The sequence below is a fragment of the Somniosus microcephalus genome, chromosome 28 (genome assembly GCF_052327205.1).
Source record: "Somniosus microcephalus isolate GS21.2 chromosome 28, FLI_Smic_1.0, whole genome shotgun sequence".
Taxonomy (NCBI): Eukaryota; Metazoa; Chordata; class Chondrichthyes; order Squaliformes; family Somniosidae; genus Somniosus; species Somniosus microcephalus.
Window position 1 is genome coordinate 11,888,402 of NC_141014.1, and position 19,979 is coordinate 11,908,380.

Consider the following 19,979-nt stretch of genomic DNA (forward strand, 5'->3'; position numbering starts at 1 on the left):
AATTCTGGGTGGACATCCAGCGGGATACTTGCGTCCGCGGGTGTGGGTGGCCCCCCCCCTCAGATGGGTTGTGGGAGCCCGTAAAACCCTCGCACCATAGGACTAACCACCCTAATGGCTGGTATGAAGATGGCTATGGTCACGGAAGGAGCGTTAACGTGGCCAGAAATCCTTCCACCACTTCATACAGTTCCCGAAAGGGAACAGTGTGAGGATACGTACGACGATGACCTCTTGCGCAATGCACCTCCTTGGACCCTCAGTCGCAGATGCGAGGGGGCAAATCGTGCAATTGTTAAATTTTTCATTTTATTGACATGTAAAATGTTGTGTTTGCTGTTTTCATTGAAATGTTTATTTGTGACTGAAAGGATATGTAACCTTTTCCTTTAAACAGTGCAGCCTGTAGTCAGTTTGAAAAAAATTAGCAACTTTTATTGGAGCCAAAGTATTTTTACAACTATTTGAAAATTAGAACATAGCTAGTTTCCACCTTGAATGTCTTTATTGCACTAAGAAAACAGAAAAAGTCACTTTAAAATGTTAACACATTTTTTTCTGAACTATTCATGTTTACAAATGTTTGAAAAGCAGGAAATAGCTAGTTAACATTTTAAAGTTATAAACTATCTACATCAAAACTGACCCTGAAAACTGTTTTATGATGCAATAAAAGTTCACTGCTTCACTTTAAATTGTGTCGGCTCCTTTCTTTGCCTTGCGGGGGGAGGGGGAGGTACAAGGCGCCACTAGCTCGTGAAGGTGTTGGCTACTAGCAGTTCCCGGGCATTTTTCTCGCTCACAGGCCTCCTGCTTACACAGACGTCCTTGCAAGGAAGAAATGGAAAGAGTTGTTAAAGTAATTTTAATGAAGTGACTGGCTAGAAAATCACCCCGGCCTGTGGCAGGAGAAACGCGTTATCGTCTTGGTAATACATCATACCCGCCTGATCAATTTCACAGCCCGAGATGATTTTCCAATAAGTTACTTTCTCTCAAAGTCATAATTAAATATATACATTCATACACATAAGTAAAGGAATATATACATACATACATATACGTAAAGGAATATATACGGACATACATACATAATTACTTACTGATGAAAAGTTTCTTTCTTAAAAATGTTGGAAATGTTACATTATTCATTTTAGAACAGACATTTTCACATTTAATAAACACAGCAAATTCAATTCACACAGCCACAATTGCTCCTTCTACCTGCAGTACTGAAAACCCGTTTAAAAAAAAAAATTAAACTTTAAAACTTACCTCATCATTTCTTAAAATAACTTTCCTCCCTTTCCCAAACAAAAATATAGCCTTTCAGAAGCTCCACGATAAAATATATCTTCCTCCGCAGCCTCTGGAGCAACTTTACTCCTGCTTTTTTCATGTGTAAGTTGTAAGGACTTAACCTCACTGAAAGCATGAATGAAACCGGCGAATTTTACTGCGCACGCGCTGCCTGTGCAGTCGCACGCGTTCTGCCTCTGAACCCCTTCATTCAGAGGACAGGAAATGCCGGTTTTCCCCGCATGCGCTGTGCATGCTGAAAACCGGCATTTCCTCCGGCCAGACGCGTGAGTACCCCGACCGTACTCATGCGTTTGGAACGGAATTACTGGGCCAAAACCATACATTGTTAAAGTATCTTAAACCAACACTTTGGAAAGAAACACAGAATGATAAAGAAACATATGCCTTCGTAAAAGTAACATCAAATGAAACACGGAGACAGGAACCAGTGTTACAAACAGTTGGGATAACTAAGAAGACAATGGTGCATCCGGTTGAGGTGTTTTTAATTTACACGTTGTAAAAACATACAAAAAGATGGGAAGAATAGAAACATCTGCTCCACACCATTTTTTATGATAAGCTTTGAACACCTAGAGGTAGAGACACGAGTCTGCTTGCTACCAGCTGAACTGACTGTAAAGATTGCAGGGGTCAACAGAAAAATGACTAGAGATAATTAGCTTACATCAGCAGAAAGCTTCAAAGGACATACCACTGAAAAAGGGTATAAAAATTGAACTTTCAAATAGGAAGACAGATTCCATTGAAGGGGCAAAGCCATTCTCAGGCTTCAGAGGCAAGCTCTGTAAGTCTACAACTCTTTGTGTCTCGGGGATCAAGGTACTTGTATTTGATTTTGTTGGATATCCTGGAATAAGACTAAGAAATGTAAAAATGTAACCAAGGTAAGATTTGAGAATAAAGATCTCTGATAATAACATAGAAACATAGAAGATAGGAGCAGGAGTAGGCCATTCGGCCCCTCGAGCCTGCTCCACCATTTAATGAGATCATGGCTGATCATCCAAACTCAGTACCCTGTCCCTGCTTTCTCCCCATATCCCTTGATCCCCTTAGCCTTAAGAAATATATCTAACTCCTTCTTGAATATATTTAATGAATTGGCCTCAACTATCTTCTGTGGCAGAGAATTCCACAGGTTCACCACTCTCTGGGTGAAAAAATTCCTCCTCATCTCTATCCTAAATGGCCTACCCCTTATCCTTAGACTGTGACCCCTGGTTCTGGACTCCCCCACCATCGGGAACATCCTTCCTGCATCTAGTCTGTCTAGTCCTGTTAGAATTTTATATGTTTCAATGAGATCCCCTCTCATTCTTCTAAACTCTAGCGAATATAAGCCTAACCGACCCAATCTCTCTTCATACGTCATTCCTGCCATCCCAGGTATCAGTCTGGTGAATCTTCGCTGCACTCCCTCCATGGCAAGAACATCCTTCCTCAGATAAGGCGACCAAAACTACACAAGTGGATGGACATTCTGGAGGGAGTGGGAGTAGGGATTTGGGAGGGCAGAGTAACCCAGAGGTGTGCTGGAGGTATTTCCGTGGAAATGTGCCGAATTGCTGTGGGGCAGAAAGCGATGGTGAAGTTGGAGGCCACCATAAGATCTGGAAATGGTGGAGAAATGGACGTCGGCCCAGGAGAGGGAATTTCTGGTCAGGACCCAGATAGCAGCAAACTAACCAGTGGGACAGTCACAGACTCAGCAGGTAACAGCAGTGATGGGCGATGGGCTGTAAACTGGACAAAATTACCTTCAAACTGCAGCGACTGAATAGAAGATCAGAGTCACAGCAGCTGAGTCTTAAAGTGTATTCCAGTGGAGTCCAGTGTAGATTTGATGACAAAGATGGCTAGGAATTGGGAATCAAATTTGAGCAAAGTTCTCGGGCTCACTGGTGAAAATAAAGAGCAGGCAGGGTCGGGGTATGGGCAGTGGGCACGGTATCTCCCTAAACATGGTCGGGGGATGGGCAATGGGCATTGTTGGGGGATGGGCATGGGCAGGGTCAGGGGATGGACAGTGGGCATTGTTGGGGGATGGGCAGTGGGCATGGTCGGGGGATGGACAGTGGGCATTGTTGGGGGATGGGCAGTGGGCATGGTCGGGGGATAGGCAGTGGGCAGGGTCGGGGGATGGGCCATGGGCCGGGTTGGGGGATCGGCAGTGGGCATTGTCGGGGATGGGCAGTGGGCATGGTCGGGGGATGGGCAGTAGGCAGGGCCGGGGGATGGGCAGTGGGCAGGGTCGGGGGATGGGCAGTGGGCAGGGTCGGGGGGTGGGCAGTGGGCAGAGTCCGGGGATGGGCAGAGGGCAGGGTCGGGGGATGGGCAGAGGGCAGGGTTGGGGGATGGGCAGTGGGCAGGGTCGGGGGATGGGCAGTGGTCAGGTCGGGGGATGGGCAGAGGGCAGGGTCGGGGGATGGGCAGTGGGCAGGGTCGGGAGATGGGCAGTGGGCAGGGTCGGGGGATGGGCGGTGGGCAGGGTCGGGGGGTGGGCAGTGGGCAGAGTCCGGGGATGGGCAGAGGGCAGGGTCGGGGGATGGGCAGAGGGCAGGGTCGGGGGATGGGCAGTGGGCAGGGTCGGGGGATGGGCAGTGGTCAGGGTCAGGGGATGGGCAATGGGCAGAGTCAGGGGATGGGCAGTGGGTGTTGTCGGGGGATGGGCAGTGGGCAGGGTCGGGGGATGGGCAGTGGGCAGGGTCGGGGGATGGGCAGTGGGCAGGGTCGGGGGATGGGCAGTGGACAGGGTCGGGGGATGGGCAGTAGGTAGGGTCGGGGGATGGGCAGTGGGCAGGGTTGGGGGAAGGGCAGTGGGCAGGGTCGGGGGATGGGCAGTGGGCAGGGTCGGGGGATGGGCAGTGGGCAGGGTCGGGGGATGGGCAGTGGGCAGAGTCCGGGGATGGGCAGAGGGCAGGGTCGGGGGATGGGCAGTGGGCAGGGTTGGGGGATGGGCAGTGGGCAGAGTCCGGGGATGGGCAGTGTCGGGGGATGGGCAGTGGGTGTTGTCGGGGGATGGGCAGTGGGCAGTGTCCGGGGATAGGCAGTGGGCAGAGTCCGGGGATGGGCAGAGGGCAGGGTCGGGGAATGGGCAGTGGGCAGGATCGGGGGGTGGGCAGTGGGCAGGGTCGGGGGATGGGCAGTGGGTGTTGCCGGGGGATGGGCAGTGGGCAGGGTCGGAGGATGGGCAGTGGGCAGGGTCGGGGGATGGGCCGTGGGCAGGTTCGGGGGATGGGCAGTGGGCAGGGTCGGGGGATGGGCAGTGGGCAGGGTCGGCGGATGGGCAGTGGGCAGGGTCGGGGAATGGGCAGTGGGCAGGGTCGGGGGATGGGCAGTGGGCAGGGTCGGGGGATGGGCAGTGGGCAGGGTCGGGGGATGGGCAGTGGGCAGGGTCGGCGGATGGGCAGTGGGCAGGGTCGGCGGATGGGCAGTGGGCAGGGTCGGGGGATGGGCAGTGGGCCCAGGTTACTTTTAACTTGCAGTTTGTGCTAAAATGCAGTCACTATTGGAGTGGATGGACATTGTTGAGGGAGTGTGTGGAGGGATTTGGGAGGGCAGAGTAACTGAGAGGTGTGCTGGAGGGATTTCTGTGGAATTGTTGCGATTTTTTGTTGGGCAGAAAGTGGTGTTGAAGTTGGAGGCCACCATAAGATCCAGAAACGGCCGAGAAATGGACGTCGGCCCAGGAGAGGGAATTTCTGACCAGGACCCTGACAACAGCAAAATAAACCAGTGGGACAGTCACAGATTCAGCAGGTAACAGCAGTGATGGGGGATGGGCTGTAAACTGGACAAAGTTACCTTCAAACTGCAGCAACTGAATAGAGATCAGAGTCACAGCAGCTGAGTCTCACAGTGTATTCAGTCACTATTAGAGGCTGGGGAAATTAAACAATGGAAGAGAGGAGAGTTGGGGAGAAATGGTGAAGGATGGCATCGGATGGCCAAGGATAGAGTCGCAGAGCGAGGGAGCTCCCGAGGGAGCTGCCAGCCCAGGAGACATCTTGAATTTCCTTCAAGGAAAGTGTTTTATTTCATTGAGTTAATGTTTTTTCTTTAATTCACTCATTTTATTCTTTCAGTTTACTGATTTGTTTTGAATTAATTCTGAGTTAATGCTTTCTCTTGTGTTGCGATGTTTTCATTCTTCAGTTGTACTCACTGATTCTACTTATACTACAATTGTGCTCCTTTCTGTTACTCATCACTTTGGTGCTTCTCGTGTCAAGTAAATTATTTCAGTGAATTAAAGCTTTTTCTTCCATTTAGTAATTTTATTTCTTCCGTTGAACGGGGAAACACTATGAAAAGGGGACTCATCAACTGAGCTCATCCAAAATTCTGCTGCCTGTATCCTAACTCACACCAAGTCCGGTTCACCCGTCACCCTGTGCTCACTAACCCACACTGACTCCCAGTCCAGCAACGCTTCGAATTTAAAATTCTCATCCTTGTCTTCCAATCCCTCCATGGCCTCGCCCCTCGCTGTCTCTGTAACCTTCTCCAGCCTGACAATAATCCAAGATCTCTGCGCTTCTCCAATTCTGGCCTCTTTCGCATCCCCTATTTTCTTCGCTCCACCATTGACAGCCGTGCTTTCAGCTGCCTAGGCCCTAAACTCTGGAATTCTCTACATAATCCTCGCTACATCTCTCTTCCTTTAAGATGCTCCTTAAAACCTACCTCTGTGACCAACCTGCCCAATATCTCCTTACGTGGCTTGGCGTCAAATTATTGTTGCACAACGGTCCTGTGAAGCACCTTTGGACATTTTACTATGATAAAGGCGCTATATAAATGCAGGTTGTTGTTGTAGATGGCTCTGGTATGGCGCGCGCAGTGGCAGATATGATGGGTGAAAATAACTTCCATCTGTGCTTAACTTTCTAACTTTCTGAAAATGTGAGGCAGATGTCAAATTCCGGAGATGGTCAATTGCCTTCAGGTGGGTTGCATTGTGTACTCCGCCCCAGTGGCCTAATGGATAAGGCACTGGCCTCCTAAGCCAGGGGTTGTGGATTTGAGTCCCATCTGGGGTGATGAATTTTACAAAGATTGACACAACGTCGGTTTAGGTGGGGCAAGTGGTGGAAGGTATGGATGGGAGAGGCTTCATTGAGGAGGAAGTTATCATCGCCTGTGAGCCAAGTTTCGTTCAACGTTGTGATTTCAATTCAATCCACAATGAACTCATGAATATTAAGGACCTTATTCACAAGGTGATGGACAGACTGGAGTATTTGTGGAGAGAGCCAGTAATAGCTGATCTGCTGGCTGATCCACAGGGGTGAGTGTGATGGGAAGGAGGTTGGCAAGGTTATTCGCCAGTGGGCAGGAAGGTCGGTGAGAGAGTAGGGATATGGGACAGATGGGGGTTGACAGACTCGGCAGGTAACAGCAGCGATGGGGGATGAGCTGTAAGCTGGACAAAGTTACCTTCAAACTTAAGCAACTGAATAGAAGATCAGAGTCACAGCAGATGAACCTTACAGTGTAGTCCAGTGGAGTAAACAGATGGGCAGTGGGCCCAGGTAACTTTAAACTTGTAGCTTGGGATAGAATGCAACCACACAGGATCATACCTATCAGCCAAGGTCCCAGACTCCTCCATCACCATCCCTGGGTATGTCCCGTCCCACAAGCAGGACAGACCCACCAGAGGTGGCGGCCCAGTGGTACACAGACAGGAGGGAGTGGCCCTGGGATTCCTCAACGCTGACTCCGGACCCCATGAACTCTCATGCCATCAGGTGGACTTCAATGTCCATCACCATAAGAACATAAGCAGTAGGAGCAGGAGTCGGCCGTACAGCCCTTCGAGCCTGCTCCGCCATTCAATAAGATCATGACTGATCTTCGACCTCAACTCTACTTTTCTGCCCGAGCCCCATATCCTGTAAGGGGTTTTCTCTCTGTGTTCGCCGAGGTTTCTCTCGCCAGAGGCCTCTCTCTCTCTTTTGCACAGTAAACCTTGAGTGGTTCGGCCCACTCGCCCCTTAGATTCTAGACACTGTCCTTAGGTGCAGGAACTACAATGCAGAGAAGACTCTGATAGACCAAGTTTAATGAATCAAAATGGAATTTTATTGCATATGGAAACACAAATCAAATGCAAGCAAATGATAGGGTACATGGGAGGGAAAAACAAATCATAACAATACATTACTGACTAAAATAGATACAGGCATATTATACTTTACAAAAGTCATCATGAAATGGGGAAACACACGGAACATCGAGGGACAACAACTCATGTTAATTATATCCAAAATGCCCACCCCCTTTAACCTATCTAGATCCGATTATGAAGGGCCAGAAACATGCTCACCAATCCAGTTGGAAAAGTATAGAGTTTTGAAACAGGTCTGCGTTTTGATCCCCTCAGGCGTCCTGTTTCCTCGTGGTCAGTGGAGCCACAGCGGGCTGCGCCACACCTCTCTCTCTCTCTCTCCCTCGAGGTGAAGGTCACGGACAGGCTGGACACTGACGGGCCTGGATGTCGGCGGAGATCATCTGCTTGACCACGGTTGGAAGCCTCTAGCCGGCTTTCATATAGGTTTCTTCGGTAGTTTTTCTACCCTCCCGTTTCGTCAACGGCCCGGGGTTGGTCGATGATCTCCCGATGTTATACCCCGGGGCGGGACGCCGACTCGAGCCGTCTTCTTCTCCGAACTCCAGCTGCTATCGAAGGTAATGGCTATTACCGAAGGTTCCACGAAGATGATGAAGAAAGGAACCTCTCTCTTCCCAATATCTAAGATGAAACTCTTTTCGCTACCCCCGGTGTCTCCAATTATACTTCTCAGAAGAAGCCTCTATCTCCCGCCAAATCGAGGTTAGTCTTTGTTTAACTTTTGGCGGGCTTATGGCACAGCGGGGTAGTTGTTATATTTAAACTGCTTTCGGGATGGCCGGTGATGGCCATCTCTGGTCTGGAATGACCTGGTAATGGTTTAATGTCTTCTTGATGTCTTTAACAGGTCCTTGATGCGTTCTTTATGAATATGGAACTGTTCCCCTTTGTCTGGGTAAACATCTAGATGGCCTTTATCTACAAGCCGATCTGACTGGATCTGCATCCAATCTTTATGTATGTGTGGGTGTTTGGTTTCGTTCTCTCAGAAACGGCTTCCAGAACTTACTGTGGGTTGAATCCACAAAGGCTGTCTGGGGACTGCAGGAACCATTTTAAAGTGCCCCAATTAGTCAGTCACGGGGTCTGGCGGCCATTTTGTGTGTCACTTTCCTGGGCTTCTTTTAAAACAGTCTTTTAAAATCAAGGCCTCTTCTGCCAGAGGACCCTTATAATACAATATTAATTTTGCAAATTCTACAATCCCTTGTTTCCCCTAGATTCCAAATATCTATCTATCTCAGCCTTGAATATACTCCACGACTCAACATCCTTTGGGGTGGAGAATTCCAAAGATTCACAACCCTCTGAGTGAAGAAATTCCTCCTCATCTCAGTCTTAAATGGACGACCCCTTATCCTGAGACTGTGACCCCCTAGTTCTAGACTCTCCAGCCAGGGGAAAAAATCTCGCAGCATCTACCCTGTCAATGCCCCTCAGAATCTTATATGTTTCAATGAGAACACCTCTCATTCCTCTAAACTCCAGGGAGTATAGGCCCATTCTACACAAGCTCTCATCATAGGACAGTCCTCTCATCCCAGGAATCAATCTAGTGAACCTTCGTTGCACCGCCTCTAAGGCCTGTATGTCCTTTCTCTGATAAGGAGACCAAAACTGTGCGCAGTACTCCAGGTGTGGTCTCACCAAAGCCCTGTACAATTGTAGTAAGACTTCCTTACTCTTGTGCTCCAACACCCTTGCAATAAAGGCCAACATGCCATTTGCCTTCCTAATTGCTTGCTGTACCTGCATGCTAACTCTCTGTGTTTCCTGTACGAGGACACCTAAATCTCTCTGAACACCAACATTTAATAGTTTCTCACCATTTAAAAAATAATCTGCTTTTCTATTCTTCCTAACAAAGTGAATAACCTCACCTTTCCTCACATTATTCTCTATCTCCCACCTTATTGCCCACTCACTTAACCTGTCTAGATCCCTTTGCAGGATCTTTGTGTCCTCCTCACAGCTTACTTTTCCACCTAGCTTTGTATCGTCAGCAAATCTGGATACATTGTCCTCGGCCCCTTCATCTAAGTCATTAATATAGATTGTAAATAGCTGAGGCCCAAGCACCCCACTAGTTACAGCCTGCCAACTGGAAAATGACCCGTTTATCCCTACCTGCTGTTTTCTATCTGTTAACCACTCCTCTATCCATGCTAATATATTACCCAAACCCCAGGATACCTTATCTTGCGTAGCGTTGTGGTTGTTGGAGGTCAATCACCTCAGCCCCAGGACATCGCTGCAGGAGTTCCTCAGGGCAGCGGCTCACCACCACCTTCTCAAGGGCAATTAGGGAAGGGCAATAAATGCTGGCCTTGCCAGCAACACTCACATCCCAGGAACAAATAAAAATAAAACCTTTTACGTGGCACCTTATTGAATACCTTTTGGAAATCCAAATATACGACATCCACTGGTTCCCATTTATCTACCCTGCTAGTTACATCCTCAAAATACTCCAATAAATTTGTTAAACACAATTTCCCATTCACAAAAGCCTAATCATATGATTTTCTGAGTGCATTGTTACCACTTCCTCAATAATGGATTCCAACATTTTCCCGATGGCTGATGTCAGGCTAACTGGCCCGTCTTCTCTCTCCCTCCTTATTGTGGATGATTGCATTGACCTTACGGCCTTGATGGAATCTTGGCTACAGGTGATACTACAATCCTCCTTAATGCAGCCTCCCCGCCTGGCAGCACCTTCCACCACTTGCCCCGCCTAAACCACCATTGTGTCAATCATTAAAAACACATCACCCCAGATGGGACTCGAACCCACAATCCCTGGCTTAGAAGGCCAGTGCCTTATCCATTAGGCCACTGGGGCTGAATACACAATGTAACCCGCCTGAGGGCAATTGACCGCTCCGAAATGTGACATCTGCCTCAGTTTCAGAGTCTTCGAAAGTTCAGCAGAGATGGGAGCTATTTTCACCCATCATATCTGTCACTGCTCGCGCCATACCAGAGCCACCTACAACAACAACTTTCATTTATATAACGCCGTTAACATAGTAAAATGTCCCAAGGCGCTTCACAGGAGCGATTATCAAACAGAATTTGACACCGAGCCACATAAGGAGATATTAGGACAGGAGTCCTAAACCTTGGTCAAAGAGGTAGGTTTTAAGGAAGATTTAAAGGAGGAGAGAGAGGCAGCGAGGCGGAGATACCATGCCCACTGCCCATTCCCCGACCCTGCCCGCTCTTTGTTTTCATCAGTGACTCCTGGAACTTTGCTCAAATTTGATTCCCAATTCCTGGCCTTCTCTGCCATCAATACTACACTACTCCACTGGAATACACTGTAAGACTCAGCTGCTGTGACTCTGATCTTCTATTCAGTTGCTGCAGTTTGAGGGTAACTTTGTCCAGTTTACAGCCCATCCCCCATCGCTGCTGTTACCTGCTGAGTCTGTGACTGTCCCACTGGTTTATTTTGCTGCTGTTTGGGTCCTGGCCAAAAATTCCCTCTCCTGGGCCAAAGTCCATTTCTGGGTCTTATGGTGGCCTCCAACTTCACCAGTGCTTTCTGCCCCACAACAATTCTCCCCATTTCCATCAGAAATATCTCCAGCGTACCTCTCGGTTACTCTGCCCTTCTTAATCGGCTCACTTTAGAATGCCCATCAACTTGCAAACAGGGCCCTTACCATCTACGAGCTTATTCTGGACAATTGCATTGATATTATGGCCATGACTGAAACTTGGCTGACAGGTACCAATGAATGGAACCTGCCTAGCTTACACTTTCCACCCCTTGCAATCTTTGGAAGTACATCACCCCAAGTGGGACTCAAACCCACGATCTACTGGCTTAAGAGGCCAGTGCCTTATCCATTAGGCCACTGGGGCTGCAATTAACCTGCTGAAAATCGTGAGACTTAAGGGCCATTTTGTGACGTCCAAATCATTATTTAGAATCATAGAAATTTACAGCAAGGAAGGAGGCCGTTCGGCCCATCGTGTCCATGCCGGCCAACAAAGAGCTATCCAGCCTAATCCTGCTTTCCAGCTCTTGGTCCGTAGCCCTGTAGGTTACGGCACTTCAAGTGTACATCCAAGTACTTTTAAAATGTGATGAGGGTTTCTGCCTCTACCACCCTTTCAGACAGTGAGTTCCAGACCCCCACCACCCTCTGGGTGAAGACATTTCCCCTCAGATCTCCTCTAATCCCCTCTACCAATTACTTTAAATCTATGACCCCTGGTTATTGACCTCTCTGCTAAGGGAAATAGATCCTTCCTATCCACGCTATCTAGGCCCCTCATAATTTTATACACCTCAATTAAATCTCCCCTCAGCCTCCTCTGTTCCAAAGGAAACAACCCCAGCCGATCCAATCTTTCCTCACAGCTAAAATTCTCCAGTCGTAGCATTTACATTTACCTGGCAAACTATTCCCAACGCAGACAGAAAATCTTTGATTGGGATTTAAAATGCACATTGTTGGGTGGGGACTGAATCGATTCACCCCATTCTCCCCATGTGGCTCGAACAGCACAGTAGATAATCAATCAAACCCAAACTGTGCACAGCCAGAGTAAAGTTTGAGGTAAGGTACAAAGAACAAATGGATCAATGCTAATTTGTGTATCAGTACAAATAAATATTCATTTCAGGGAATGACAGTGTCAGGACTTTCGGATTTAGACCGGGATCACGTTCCTCCCCCATCCCCACTCTGCTCTCCGTGCTCTTTACCCCCCTCCGAGTTACTGACCTTCTCTCCCCCCCGTTAGATCCTCTCCCCTTCCGATCTCCCTCTCTCCCCCTCCAATCTCCTCACTCCCCCCTCCGATCTCCTCCCCACTTCTCCCTCCAATCTCCCTCTCTCCCCCCTCCAATCTCCTTACCCTTTTCCCTCCGAACGCCTCTCTCTCTCTCCCCCTCCTCTCTTTCCTCATTTGATCTCCTCTCTCTCTCCAATCTCCTCTCTCTCACTCCCCGTCCTCTCTCTCCCCCTCCTCTTTCCCCATCTGATCTCCTCTCTCCCTCCGATCTCCTCTCCCTCTTCCCCCTCCTCTCTCTCTCCTCCTCCTCCTCCCTCTCTCTGATCTCTCTCTCTCTCCGATCTCCTCTGTCCCCCTTCCAGTCTCCTCTCACTCCCCCTCCTCTCTCTCGACCTCTCCTCTCTTTCCCCATCTGATCTCCTCTCTCTCTTCTCCTCTCTCTCTCCTCCTCCTTTCTCTCTCTCCGATCTCCTCTCTCTCCCCGATCTCCTCTCTCTCTTCTCCTCTCTCTCTCTGATCTCTCTCTCTCCAAGCTACTCTCTCCTCCCTTCTCTCTCTCTCTTCTCCAATCTCCTCTCTCTCTCTTCCCCCTTCGATCTTCTCTCACTTCGCCCCTCCATCCCCTCTCTCTCTCCCCCCGTCGACCCTCTCTCTCCCCTCGATTTTCCCCACCCCCCTCTTCCCCAGCCACCAGCGGCTCACCTGAGTGGTCTTCTCCGCACGGAGCCGAGGGACGCCGGGACCACGGTGCAGGCCACAACCGTTGGGTGCTGCACATGCACGGCTCTGGTATACGGTGCATGTGCGCAGAAGGCCGCAAAGGTGTTCATGCAAATAATCACAGCGGGAAATGTGGAGAATTGCCGTGGGGCAGAAAGCGGTGGTGAAGTTGGAGGCCACCATAAGATCCAGAAACGGTGGAGAAATGGACGTCGGCCCAGGAGAGGGAATTTCTGGTCAGGACCCAGACAGCAGCAAAATAAACCAGTGGGACAGTCACAGCCTCAGCAGGTAACAGCAGCGATGGGCGATGGGCTGTAAACTGGACAAAGTTACCCTCAAACTGCAGCAACTGAATAGAAGATCAGAGTCACAGCAGCTGAGTCTTACAGCGTATTCCAGTGGAGCCCAGTGGAGTAGTGTAGTATTGATGGCAGAGAAGGCCAGGAATTGGGAAGTCAAATTTGAGCAAAGTTCCAGAGCTCAGTGATGAAACCAAAGTGCGGGCAGTGTCGGGGAATGGACAGTGGGCACGTTATAGCGCCGTTAACATAGTAAAATATTGCAAGGCGCTTCACAGGAGCGATTATCAAACAGAATTTGACACCGAGACACATAAGGAGATATTAGGACAGGTGCCCTAAACCTTGTTCAAAGGGGTAGGTTTTAAGGAACATTTAAAGGAGGAGAGAGAGGCAGCGATGTTTAGGGAGATACCGTGCCCACTGTCCATTCCCCGACACTCCCCGCTCTTTGTTTTCATCAGTGAGCCCTGGAACTTTGCTCAAATTTGATTCCCAATTCCTGGCCTTCTCTGTCATCAATACTACACTACTCCACTGGACTACACTGTAAGACTCAGCTGCTATGACTCTGATCTTCTATTCAGTTGCTGCAGTTTGAAGGTAACTTTGTCTGGTTTACAGCCCATCGCCCATCGCTGCTGTTACCTGCTGAGTCTGTGACTGTCCCACTGGATTATTTTGCTGCTGTCTGGGTCCTGGCCAGAAATTCACTCCTCTGGGCCGACGTCCATTTCTCCACCGTTTCCGCATCCTATGGTGGCCTCCAACTTCACCAGTGCTTTCTGCCACACAACAATTCTCCACATTTCCACATAAATATCTCCAGCGTACGTCTCTTTTACTCTGCCCTCACAAATCCCTTCAGAATGTCTATCAACTTGCGAACACTGCCCTGACCATCTACGAGTTTATTCTGGATGGCTGCATTGACATTCTGGGCCTTGACGGCTATATCGTAGTGTCAATCTTAAAAATACAGCACCCCAGATGGGACTACGAACCCACGATCCCTGACTTAGAAGGCCAGTGCCTTATCCATTAGGCCACTAGGGTTGCACATAAAGCAATGAAAATCATGAGACTTAAGGGTCAGTTTGTGACCGCCAAATCATTATTTACAGGGCTAATTATTCTCACAGCACATAGAAAATCTTTGATTAGGATTTAAAATGCACATTGTTGGGTGGCTAATGAATCGATTCACCCCATTCTTCCCATGTGGCCCGAATACTACGGTAGGTAATCAATCAAACCCAAACTGCACAGCCAGAGTAAAGTTTGTACAGGACACAATTGCAAAACTTGGAAGTGCAGTGAACAGTGAGGAGGATAGTGATAGGCTTCAAGAGGACATGGACAGGCTGGTGGAATGGGCGGACACGTGACAAATGAAAGTTAACGCAGAAAACTGATACATTTTGGTAGAAGGAATGAAGAGAGGAAATATAAACTATAGGGTACAATTCTAAAGGGGTGCATGAACAGACAGAACTAGGGGTGTATGTACACAACTCATTGAAGGTGGCAGGGCAGGTTGAGAAAGCAGTTAAAAAAGCTTACAGGATCCTGGGCTTCATGAATAGAGCTGTAGAGTCATCGAGTCATAACGGCACAGAGGGAGGCCATTCAGCCCATCCAGTCCGTGCCGGCTCTCTTTTGAGCAATCCAGTCAGTCCCAGTCCCCCGCTTTATTCCCATAGCCCTGCAAGTTTATTTCCCTCAAGTGCCTATCCAGTCTCCCCTTGAAAACATTGAGTGTCTCCACTTCCCGACACTTCCGTCGGCAGCGAGTTCCAGGTCATCACCATTCACTGTGTAAAAAAGTTTTGTCTCACATCCCCCCTGTATCTCTTGCCCAATTCCTTAAATCTGTGTCCCCTAGTCCTTGTGCCATCAACTAGTGGGAAGAGCCTTTCCCCGTCTAGCCTATCCAAACCCGTCATAATCTTGTACACCTCTATCAAATCACCCCTCAACCTCCTTTGCTCTAATGAAAACAAATCCAGCTTCTCCAACCTGTCCTTATAGCTAAGATCCACCATCCACAGAACCATTCTGGTAAATTTCCTCTGCACCCTCTCAAGGGCCTTCACATCCTTCCTAAAGTGTGGTGGCCAGTGTTGTGTATGTACCTTTAAGAGAGTAACTGGTCTCAGACTGCCGTACCGGCAGTCACCACCCCTGTATAAAAGGCGCTAGTGAGCCTCTGTGTTTTTAGTTTTCACTATTGACTTCCACCAGTAAAGACTTACTTTGTTCACTCCTGCTGTCTGTGTCTCAATTATTCACGGACGTAACACTGGCGACGAGTAAGAAACTAACTTACCTGCAACTTGGCAGCACCTCAGACGACGTTATTGAAGGTCGAAGCCAGAAGAAAGAAAAAAAAATAAAATAAATAAAATCCAAAGAAACTCGAGAAACGGGCGTCGACCGTGGGCAACCGCCCTCCAAATCGTCGGATTGGAAACTTGCAGGAGAGACTGTCCAGAGCCAGGCTTGGTTCCTTGGTCTGTGGTTTCCCAGCTAATCGGGCTGGTGGCCGGTAGTGCACTGATCCTTCCTGGGCTGTGGCGGGCTGAAGCTCGATCGGGTGGCTTTTCAACAGGGCCGGGCAGCGAGTCGGGAAGCAAAGAGAGAGAGAGAGGGTGGAGCACACAGGGCGCAGCCGGTGCTTCGAAGCCGGGCAGTGTTCGGACCTAAGAAGAGGGAGAGAAGTCTCCCAGAGGGTCCGCTCCACGACGGGAAAATAATAAAAGAAAAAAAAATCAATATTAAACGCGCAAGAAACCGTGGAAAGCAGCGCTAACAACAGCGGGGAAGAAGGCAAAGCGCGGGAGGCGCCATTTTGTTAAATCGGGGAAGAAGGCAAAGCGCGGGAGGTGCCATTTTAGATTTGCAAGATGTCGAAGACTGGCTGTATCACTGCTTTTGATAATACAATAGAGGACTGGACCACGTATGTGGAAAGAGTCGAGGTATATTTCGAGGCAAACGAAATAGCGGAGGGGAAAAAGGCATTGATATTGCTAAACTTAATGGGCGCTAGAACATACGGCCTATTGCGGGACCTGATTACTCCAGCCAAACCGAAGGCGAAGAGCTTTAACGAAATTGTTGCTCTCCTACAGGAACACTTAAACCCTGCACCGCTGTTGATAGCAGAAAGATTTAAATTCCACAGGAGAACTCAGCACAAAGATGAGAGCAATGCTGAGTATCTTACGGAACTACGCAAGCTATCAAAGCACTGCCAGTTCGGAGCAGGACTGGCAGATACCCTACGGGACAAATTTGTCTGTGGACTCCTGAGTGAAGGAACACAGAAGAAGTTACTCTCAGAGAAAGAGCTGACGCTAGATAAGGCTTTCAGCGTGGCAGTATCGTATGAAGCAGCAGCCGGGGAGCTGCAGAAATTCAACAAAAGCCACAGGAATACGGCACCCACGAAATGACACGGGGATTTGCAAAATGTTATCGCTGCGGCAGAACTAACCATGACCAGAAGGACTGCTGGTCCAAAGACAAAATATGCAGGCAATGCGGGAAGATGGGACACATTGCACGAGTTTGCAGGTCTGGGAAGAAGACCAGCGACAACAAAAAGGCTACTAAGGAACCGTACAAGAAAGTACAAAAGATGACGGACAGTAGTTTCGAAGACCAGATGAGCGATAGTGAATCCGGGAACAGGAGACTAAGCTGTCTCAAACTTCACAATGTAATCGCAAAAGAGGATCACCAAACCATTTGGGTCACCCTCACGATAGCAGGGTCCCAAGTTAAAATGGAATTGGATACAGGATCAGCGCTAACCGTCATGAATCGACGAGACTACGAGCGGCTATTTTCACACATACCCTTGAGAGAGACATCCATCGCCTTGACGACGTATACGGGGCAAAAAGTATACCCCAGAGGAAAACTAAGGGTGCCTGTCAAATACAACGGCAAGAAAATACGGAAATTGTATCTCTACATACTGCCAAATGGTGGACCACCGTTATTGGGACAGGAATGGATCAGGAAGATAAACTTAGATTGGCACTCCATTCATGCAATGACGGTGGACGGTAAAAAAGATGAAGATGTCACTCCTGGGCGATTGTCAACAATCTTAGCTACCGCCAAAGAGGTATTTCAACAAGAACTGGGCACGCTTAAAGGCGTAACCGCCTCGATAAAAATAGAAGAGAATGCAGTTCCCAAGTTTTTCAAAGCAAGACCGGTACCATACGCAATTCGCCCAGCCGTCGAGGCAGAGCTGGAGAATCTGGAGAAGGCGGGCGTGTTGTCTAAGGTCGACTGGAGCGAGTGGGCGACACCCATCGTTCCTGTCATGAAGAAAACGTTAAGCAATAAGTCCGGGGAGCCAAGGAAGATTCGCATCTGTGGGGATTTCAAGGTGACGGTGAACCCGGTCCTTCACACAGTACAATATCCTCTTCCAAGGATAGAAGACATATTCGCCTCACTGTCTGGAGGGAAGCGTTTTACAAAAATTGACCTAGCACAAGCATATTTGCAGATGGAGGTTGAGGAGTCCTCTAGGAAGTATCTCACGATAAACACTCATAAAGGTCTTTACCAGTATCATCGATTGGTATTCGGAGTAGCATCGGCTCCGGCGATATGGCAAAGAGCGATGGAACAAGTCCTGCAAGGGATTCCGGGGACTCAGTGTTACTTGGACGACATCCTTGTAACAGGTGAAGATGACAGTGAACACCTTAACAACCTAGAACAGGTGCTCACTAGACTACGGGAACATGGGCTGCGAGCCAACCGCCCCAAGTGCAAATTTTTTAAGAAACAGATATCGTATTGTGGCCACATGATTGATGAAGAGGGGTTACATAAGTCCCCTGACAAAATTGAAGCGGTTGTTAAGGCCCCAGCGCCTGAAAATGTGTCGCAACTGATGTCATTCCTCGGATTGGTGAATTACTATCATAAGTTTTTGCCGAATTTGTCGACAATTCTGCACCCACTGAACGCCCTGCTACGAATGGGGGTAGCATGGAAATGGAGCGATGATTGTAAGCTTGCTTTTCAGAAGAGTAAGGACTTAATCACTTCAAGGGAAGTATTGGCTCACTACAACCCAGCACTGCCAATCAGGCTGGCGTGTGATGCGTCTCCCTACGGCATTGGGGCGGTACTGTCACATAAATTCCTTGATGGTTTAGAGAGGCCGATAGCTTTTGCATCACGCTCGTTAACTTCTGCCGAGCGTAACTACGCCCAGATTGACAGAGAGGCCCTCAGCCTAGTGTGGGGGGTGAAGAAGTTCAATCACTACCTGCACAGTCAAAGATTTACTCTACTAACCGATCATCAACCTCTTGTCTCCATTTTCAACCCTCAGAAGGGTGTACCGATAATGACAGCACAACGGCTGCAGAGACGGTCCCTTTTCCTAGGTGCACACCAATATGACATCGAGTACAAAGGAACTAAACAGCATGGAAATGCTGATGGATTGTCACGCCTACCGTTGCCGACGGTGGAAGAAGAAGACCTTGCAGTGGATCCAATGGAGTTATTCCACTCGACCATAGTCGAATGTCTCCCTGTGATGAATGCAAACATAGAAAAGGAAACACGGAATGACCCGACACTATCACGGGTCTATGATTTAACGGTGAAGGGATGGCCAGCACATGGCGAGCCACTGCTGCCAGCATTCTCGCCGAGAAGAGAACAGCTGTCAGTGTGCAGAGGAACCTTGATGTGTGGATCCAGAGTAGTAATTCCACCTAAGTTGACGGATAGAGTGCTCAATGAGCTTCATGAGGGTCATCTGGGTGGGGTAAAAATGAAGAGCTTAGCCAGAGCGTTTGTGTGGTGGCCGGGAATCGATAGAGAAATCAAAGAGATGACCAAGAGCTGTGCAGGATGCCAGAAGGTCCAAAACGCCCCACCACAAGCTCCTCTGCATCCATGGGAGTGGCCCTCATCTCCATGGCAAAGGGTGCACATTGATTTTGCTGGTCCCTTCATGGACTCGATGTTTTTAATTGCGGTGGATGCACATTCAAAGTGGCCAGAGGTAATAAAAATGTCCTCAACCACCACGGAAAAAACTATCACAGTTTTACGAACCATATTCGCCAGGAATGGGCTGCCTGAACAGATTTGCTCTGACAATGGACCACAGTTTGTGTCTGAAGAGTTCTGGATGTTCTTAAAGAACAATGGTGTTAAGCATTACACATCTGCCCCATATCATCCAGCCACTAATGGATTGGCCGAGAGGTTTGTCCAAACATTCAAGAAGGCTATCAAGGCAATGTGTAATGAAGATATACCCCTACAACACAAGGTGGACAACTTCTTGTTTGCCTACCGGAATGCGACACATGCGGCTACCAACCAAACTCCAGCCATGATGTTCTTCAATCGAAGACTACGATACCGCTTGGATTTGGTTAAGCCAAACGTCCGAAGAGATGTGGAGAACAGGCAGTTTCAGAATATGAATAACAGGCCGACCAGGTGTTTTAAGATAGGTCAACCAGTTTTGGCCTGGGACTACCTGAAATAAAGAATAGATTTGCCTTTCTAATCTAGGCTCTATTAACTTAAAAATCCGGTCGCACATCTTCAACACCCAGTCCCAACTAAAGGCTGGAAAGAACTGAATTTAAGATGGCCACCACAAATCACATGACATCAACTACCAATGAGATTACAGCATATATCCCAAGGCAGGAAACAAACAACCAATCACAATACTT

At 48.6% G+C, this 19,979-nt stretch overlaps 3 non-coding genes across 3 annotated transcripts; 1 reads left to right on the forward strand and 2 right to left on the reverse strand.

The window, feature by feature from the left end:
• Nucleotides 1-6,295: 6,295 nt before the first annotated feature.
• trnar-ccu (transfer RNA arginine (anticodon CCU)) lies at nt 6,296-6,368 on the forward strand. Its single transcript has one exon. It is a non-coding gene; the product is annotated as a tRNA-Arg (tRNA).
• Nucleotides 6,369-10,234: 3,866 nt separating this feature from the next.
• On the reverse strand, nt 10,235-10,307 carry trnar-ucu (transfer RNA arginine (anticodon UCU)). The gene has a single exon. It is a non-coding gene; the product is annotated as a tRNA-Arg (tRNA).
• Nucleotides 10,308-11,261: 954 nt separating this feature from the next.
• On the reverse strand, nt 11,262-11,335 carry trnak-cuu (transfer RNA lysine (anticodon CUU)). The gene has a single exon. It is a non-coding gene; the product is annotated as a tRNA-Lys (tRNA).
• Between the last annotated feature and the right edge of the window lie 8,644 nt (nt 11,336-19,979).